At 34.9% G+C, this 7877-nt stretch overlaps 1 pseudogene; it reads right to left on the bottom strand.

Annotated features, from left to right (window-relative positions):
* Positions 1 to 2181: 2181 nt before the first annotated feature.
* Positions 2182 to 7014, bottom strand: LOC104210160 (uncharacterized; annotated as a pseudogene).
* Between the last annotated feature and the right edge of the window lie 863 nt (positions 7015 to 7877).

Genomic DNA, 7877 nt, shown 5'->3' on the forward strand with positions numbered 1-7877 from the left:
AAGCCCGGCCCGCGGGGCCCGTTTAAGACCGGGCCCGGACCGTTTTCCACCCTTAGCCTAAAGATATCAGCTCTACAAGTACTTCTAGGAATACCTTTAAACAAAGGGTTATAAATTCTTTGAATATAAGTAACAAGATATGGTGAAGCAGCAAAACTAAAAGGTAAACAACCTAAAACAATCATTTTAGCTAATTCTTCCCGATCTTTCACTATATCGTATTTACTCATTAAACCGCCAGTACCCGGGTTAAGTTTTCGTTGCACACCTTCCTCATCAACATCCCATGCAATAGGGTGGTTATCTACCATGTGCCTACGAAGTTGACTTGTTCCCCCTCCCTTACCTTCGATCTCATGTTTATAAACTTTCTTACAAATTTGACATCTTATATAATTTTTATCTTTTTTTAGTCTTTCAAAAAAAATTCCAACACTTACTTCTTAATCTTTGATTGGTCTTAATAGGGAGGGGAGGCCTACCTGTATTACCATGACCTCCATGCCTAATATTTTGAGTTTAACTAGCATTATCAGGTGTAGTTGGTGGTATTTCAAGATTATCAGGTGATTGAATATCATCTAAATTATCATCTATACCATAATTTTTTTGAAGTCGGTCATAATATAGATTTAAATTTTAAGGTGAACTTTGAGAAATATGTGTAAAGCTACTAGAAGAACCAGCACCACCTCCTGATTATTTTAGAAGTTTTACTCTTATACTACCACCCCTACTAGTTGCAAGCTTTTTTGGCTGCTCCTAATACATCCATTATATAAATTAAATTGAGAAATTAAATAATAATTCTAAATAATAAAATAAAAATATATACCAAAGAAGAGAAAGAGATAGAACGAGTGTACCGGGATTCCGGATGCCGCACTAAATTTTATATCAAACTTCAGTTGATAGACTGATACTTGATACCACACTTCACTTGAATACTTGATATTTGATAATTATAATTTTGTAGTAACTAAAGTAAATATTTGATGGAACTTGAAATAATGAGTAATTAAGAATTTAAGAGCAATAATCAATATTATCAAGAGAGAATTAGAGTAATAAGAGAGTAAATTGTGAGAAAAAAATAAAGAACAACGGGAGCTATTTATAGTTTTTAAAAGGTTAAAATTGTAATTTATCAATTATTAGGGGTGGAGCTATTTTCTTAAGGGGTAGGCCGAAATGGCCATTTTTGCAAAAAATGACCGTTGCCCAACGATCAATTTTTGAATTTGACTGTTTGCAACAGTCCAAAAAATTTTAAAAAAGAATTGCAACGGTAACTGGGCTGTAGCCCGATAAAAACCCTGTAGTGGGTAATCGGGCTAACCGGGTTCCGGTGCACTAGTTACCAAATTTTATTCTTTCAAGCCCGGCTCCCTGCCCAACCCTCCCTAGCCCGTCCCCACCCCCTACAGTACCGGGTTGAACCGGGTCGAACCGGGCTGTGAACGAGCCAGCCTGGCTTGATTAACAGGTATATATAGTGTCTACCCATTTACAAAGTTAGTCTATAAATAGTATAGTGCAATATGAAATGATAGTAAGGAATTATAGCTGATAGAGTAATATAATATTCGATTAAAATGTGGTGAAAGTAGATTTATTATTTCTTAGACTGTGGAAGAAGGGAAGAGTGAGCCAGGCTCGCACTCTCAACTCTCAAGACGTAAAATAGTAAACAAGAATTCTGCTACTAATTAGTATTTTGACTCTATTTGACTCTTTAAGTGATGAAATTTAAGTTACATGCATTATCTATATAAAAAATATGTTTTACAAGATCATTGTAATTAACTAGCTATAACAAGTTGCAATTAAAAATGGTGCACAAAAATTACCTTTTTTAGACACAATATAAGTCGTATAGATAAGTTGACCAGGGTTTTCTTCTCAATTTACTTTGGAACTTTTTCAGTTTGTCCCCGGAGAATCTCTTCAAACTAACATTTTATGATAAAATGACAATTCAGCCCCTTATTCTTAACTACGTAGTTCCAACATGTCATATATCAGTCTTTTCACTTTCACCCTTCAATGAGAACAAAAATTGTATCTTCATTCTGTACAATCCTTTAGTGAAAATAATATTAGCAATTTCTGCTTGCATTGGAATGGAATCTATAACATGACCAGGAAAACAGCTTAACAAAGGAAGGAAGAAGGATAAAAGAATGCTCCAACGCAAAGGCACATATTAATATTAGACGAAATAGGAGGATTTGTACATTCTTCAGCTGGAATTCAATGGTCTATAATGCACTAAAGATCCATATAATTGGACAACATATAAAAAGATCAACATTCTTTGTTTTAGTTTATTTGAAACCAAAGCAAATTTGTCAGAAAAACAGGAAAAGGGAAAAATGAGGGAGGGGGAGTAAGAATTTATGTATACTTAGTAGGGAAATTTTCCATTAGTGAAATGGTTTCATTTGAAAGCACCTGTAACTGAGTAAATGAAGTCCAAGAACCCTGTTCCTTTGAGAAGGCCTTTACCGGTCAAGAGTTCAAAATCCAACAGCAATAGTAAACCAATTACTGCTGCTTTTCCATTTATCAGCTCATTCCTTCCAGTGAATCCAAAGGCCTCTTGACCCTCGTCGATAACCATTCTTACCTAAATCCAATAAGAAGCATCAGATCAGATTATCATTTACTCCATAGGCATGTTTGTAACTAAACAAGACAAGGTTGGTTCTATTACCTCGTCTACATTGACGTCAGATGCTGTGACACCAGGTTGAGCCTTTCCACTGAAAACAATCTCTGCAGATGCGTCAACTTTTCCGCCTCCTCTCATGCTAATATAGATATTCTCATTGTCTGTTTTAACAGGATAAACAAACAAACAAACAAATTTCTCAAGGCAGGAGTAAGGACTCTCAACACAGGATTATTGAGGTACCATTCTTTGATGGCTCCATTAATGGTTTGCCATCTTTTCACCATATCTTTTTTTTTTTTTTTTGAGAATGTCTTTTCACCATATCTTATTTCATCTATCTATGGAGAACAGAATGCTAGAGTAATCATGTCATGAACAGCAGACCTTAGAGATTTCCTTTTAACTGTGTAACCTCATGCATCAATTCTAAGTTTAAGTGAAGTTCTGCAGGAGTAATACAAACTCAAACCAAAATTCACAGATTTGGTGCTCCTAAGGAACAGGGAATGGAATTATTACTGCACAGAGATCCTAATTGAATTGACAGCGAAGAACATTAGAGAGAATAGCATCGAGGGAGAAGATAGAAATTGCATTATAATTCCAAAATCCAATGAAAGCTCAATAGAAGTTTCCGCGCCTTCAAAGCTCAATAGAAGTTTGCTCGGAAGGCAGTTATAACAACCATTCTAGCAACCTAACAAACTAGCCATGTGATTAATTACATAGTATCAACTAGTGAATTTCTCCGCGCTTCGCGCGGTTTAATAAAATAACTTTTGAAATGATATTTTTTATTTAGTTGAGAAAATAAATACGTAGCTTTTACCTATATGCATATAGGAGTATAAATTAATTATACAAATTGATTATATCACAAATATAAAATTTTATCATCATGAACAACTTGATCAATTTGACAGATATGTTAGTAGTGAACTTTCACTACTGTAAAATAAGTAAGCATTTATTTTGCAATGTTGCTCAACTTCTAAACACTCCAATTATCCTCCGTTTACGGTACTTTAATAGGAAATTTTATAAAATAAGATTTTCAATCAAATTTAGCTTAAGAGATGCATAATCGCGAGTGACCATGTACAGTCTTCCTTTTCGGTAAAAGGAAAACCCTTAGCCATCAATGGCAGATTATTTGAAGAACTTGTTGAGACAATCTCTTCAAAACTCTGTCGAAATTCCTTAATACGTGCAAAGAAGTTGAGACCCTCCTTAAGGTTCCTCTTTTGTTTCCCTACCGTTTGCATACACATGAATTTTATTTCAGTTATTTTACATGAGGAAAATAATCACATTTTCTCAAGTTATTAGTTGTCTTGAACAACTATATAATCACACATCCTCAATTCTTTTTTAGTTGTTGGAAAAAATAAAAAATAAAAACCAAAATTTAATGTGAATTGCATACAATTATTCCTAAAATCCAAAATATATAGGGTATTTTTATGCCAAATCAAAAGGTAAGATTATTGCATTTGAATATACGTAGAACACTATATGCCTGCAATATATTAAAAGAATTGCAAAATATGCATATAATATCATTAATAATAGCGTATTCATCATCAAGCTTGAACTGAATTCTCAAATACTGCTCACAAATAATGCCATATGTTCAATTCTTCCCTACTCCACAACCAAAATTATGCACAAAAAAATTGTACGAAATAATATAATTGCGGCAAAAGCAATAACAACAAAAGAAAAACAAAGAAAAAGGAAAAAGAAGAAAGAAATTTTATGTATACAAAGTTTCGAACGAAAAAGAGAGGAATTATTAATGAAGAAAAGAAGAAAGTTGTGAAGAAGAGGATGTGTGTTAGTATTTATAACATAATATTTATAATAACCAATATAATTCGTAACTGACATTGGGTAATAGAAATGGAAAGAGTAACGTATAGTGAGTAATTGTAATTAATGGAATGAGTATTGAACCTATCAAGTGTAATTGTAATGAACTATTAAATCTATCAAGTGTAATAGTAATTAACGTGTACTTTTGAACGTGTCCTTTAAGAATATGAAGAGTGGGTAAACAAAATAAATGAAATATTTGGGAGTTATGAACACAATTAATAGAGGAAACGGTTATATGTTGTCTTAGAGAGATTTTTGGGCTTCTAAAAATAAGATAAATGAAAAAATGAGGGGGAAAACTCAAAAAAATGAGAAAAAAGATAAGTGAGTTTCTTGGCCAAAGAGAGGTGTCACCTCACACTTTTATTTCCCACAATTATATATATATAGATTAACAGATTCCAATGTACCCTCAAAGGCATTATTTACAAAAACTTAACAGGCTCCTATGTGCCCCTCACGTGCATTATGTGCGTATAAGTTAACTTATTCCCATGGGCCACTCACGTGCTTAATAACAATATGAATTCATTTCCTAGCTTCTTCTGCAGTTTATATTAAGTAGATAGAAAGGAAATTAGATGTTCAAAGGTACTCCAATACAGCTTGCCTTGCAAACACACCTATGCACATGTAATGCACAAACCCGTAGCTGTGCAGAATTTTGATTTACTGACTGAAAGTAGTTGGAAGAGGGCTTTATGATGAACAAAAACAATTCCTAAAAAGTAAACAAGATTTCCACTTACTCGTACTTGGCCCCTCAATCCAACCTTGTGAAGAGAAGATCCATGACTTCCATGACAAATATATCAGCCATGGCAACTAGCATTCTCTTAGAGTCCAACATGGGTTGAAGGTATGGGGTGGTAGTCTGTTTATATGGTTTTGGAAAATCTTCACCCAATAAGCCTGGTTTTTGAGGTTGAACTAGTGTTCAAGGTCAATTTTTGTTAACATGATATTTGAGCTAGACCATTCCTGATATTAGTTTCCATGCTATATTATTCATGCACCAGGGTCCACCCTAGGATGCATAGAGTGTTAGAGGCTCACAATGTTTAAAGGTATGGTTTTAGTCTGGTCTAGGACAAATCTTACGTTATGAGCTGGCTTTTGAGGTTGAGCTAGACACAAAGTACATGTTTTGTTAACACATTGGATAAAGTTTTTGACTTTTTTCAATCACTAATGAACTACTACATTGAGATAGTAGCAAGGGTAAGAAGAATACGGATACCAGACGCTTACAAATCGTCAAATAAGACTACACTAAAAACTTCCACAGAGTATTCCCAGCATAATTGTTCAAATGAGCCTAAATTTGGTGTTTTTTACACTTTGTTTTGCAATAGTTATTTTCCTAAGACCAAAGCTACCCCCATTGGCATCTAGGAAATCGTAATTTCCCCTATAGCATTCACATAGAGAAACCAACAGCAACCAGCTCAATCAATGTAAATGACAAGGGCCATTGGCTAGTCTTGGTCAAGCTCACTAACTTGAGTTTCCCAATACAGACTCAACTGATTTTGTATCCACACACCAATCATACTGTAGCACAAACAGAACCTCCTACGCCTTAAAACTAGCCCAAAAGTTGTGTTTGAATTGGCTTATAGTCACAAGATATGGCAGAGGAAGAAACTTAGACAAGAAAACTTTAGAATTTCACGAACGAAGCATTAAAAGAGGGGCATTTAGGAAATGGTGTTTGTTTAATCACAATGGTTCACTGACTAGACTGAAAGTGAGTAACCAGATGGGATCATTCCACATAGAAATTATAATCCAAAATCAACTACTCCTTCCTACCCATAATTGTCGTCTCCTTTGGCTTCCAGGAATTGATCTTTAAACAAGATTATTAAATGTGTTATGTAGTTCGCCTTAATTTATGCAGTTAGCTAGCTTTTCGTCTCATTTCTAAATGGTTGGATCAAAAACTGAATTAACCAAACAAAGAGAGTAAATTGGCACAGAGAGAGCATCAACAAGGAAACAAATTATAACTGTGCAAAAGAATTAAGAGCTAGAAATCAAATGAAGCAAGTAATAAATTAGAAAAAAGGAAAGAAAATGAGAGGTGACCTGAGTGAGCTTGGCATTAAGGAGGCCTTCACTATAAGCACCTTCAGCAGGGGAACGATTCTCAATAGCAAAAACATCATCGTTATACCAAAGCAACAGTATAGTTTCACCATCTTGTATAATTACACGTCTCTCTCCTTTCGGCAGTGCTGACAGCGGAACCACTGGCACCCAATTGAACTTCCCATCATCCCTCCGCCCGATGCCGATGACCCCTCCGCCACTGAAACCTCTGTAGCCTTGCATGGTGACCTGTTCACTTTAGCATTGCTACTTCTAATGCTGCTACTACTACTGTTGGCTGTGAATGAACTGAAGTTATTGGTGGCTGTATGGAAGAGGGAAGGTGGTTTACGGTGGTGGTTGCGGTGGTGGGGGTGGGGGTGGGGGTGAGATGGGATGTGGAGAATGCCGGTGGCTAACTTGGGGGATATGGTGGCCATTGGATTTGGACCTATGGCTTATGGGGGGAACCGATCAAAGCACTCAATAGTTTCACGGGAGCTATAGGAAGGGACACAGTATTCTCCTCTCAATCTCTCGTATTTTTCTCAAAATATTCTCTGGATGTCAGGTAAATTTGTTCTTTTACTTATTTGTGTGTTCAAGTATTTGTACTTTTCATCTAGAAGCTTCTTGTAGTTGCGATTCTTCTAAATGTTTCTTAGCGTTAATCTTTTTATTCTCTTTAATTTGCAGTTTGAAATTCCGATCATGAGATTTAAATTCTTTTTTTTTTATATGAATTTCAGGAGACTTTGACCTTTTGGCTGACGTAGAGTAGCTGATAAACAATTATCAATAGACAGCGAAAAGTATTTTTAAGTGCTGAAACTGATTTAAAAAATAAGTAGTTATGTGTTTTGATAAAAGTGGTAAAATTAATTATATGCACCTGAAGAACTGGGTATACGAAGAGTTTTGTTTTAAAAAGAAGTATTTTAGGGATAGAATATTAAATATTTTGGTCAAACTTAAAGTGCTTATAAGCTGAAATTTGATAAATTTGGTGAGACAACTTATGGCTTTTGACTTATTTTTGGCTTATAAACACTTAATTTATAAGCACCTTTAATTTTACCAAACGCGTAAATAAGCCAAAAAGCGCTTATAGGCCAGTTTGACAGCTTATAAGCTTAGTCAAATACCCGCTTTGTATTTTTCCGAACAACGATGTGTCAGTGGCACAGTGTAAAGATATAAAGGACTGTGAGAAGTACGAGATGAATAT

The sequence above is a fragment of the Nicotiana sylvestris genome, chromosome 2 (assembly GCF_000393655.2).
Source record: "Nicotiana sylvestris chromosome 2, ASM39365v2, whole genome shotgun sequence".
Classification (NCBI taxonomy): Eukaryota; Viridiplantae; Streptophyta; class Magnoliopsida; order Solanales; family Solanaceae; genus Nicotiana; species Nicotiana sylvestris.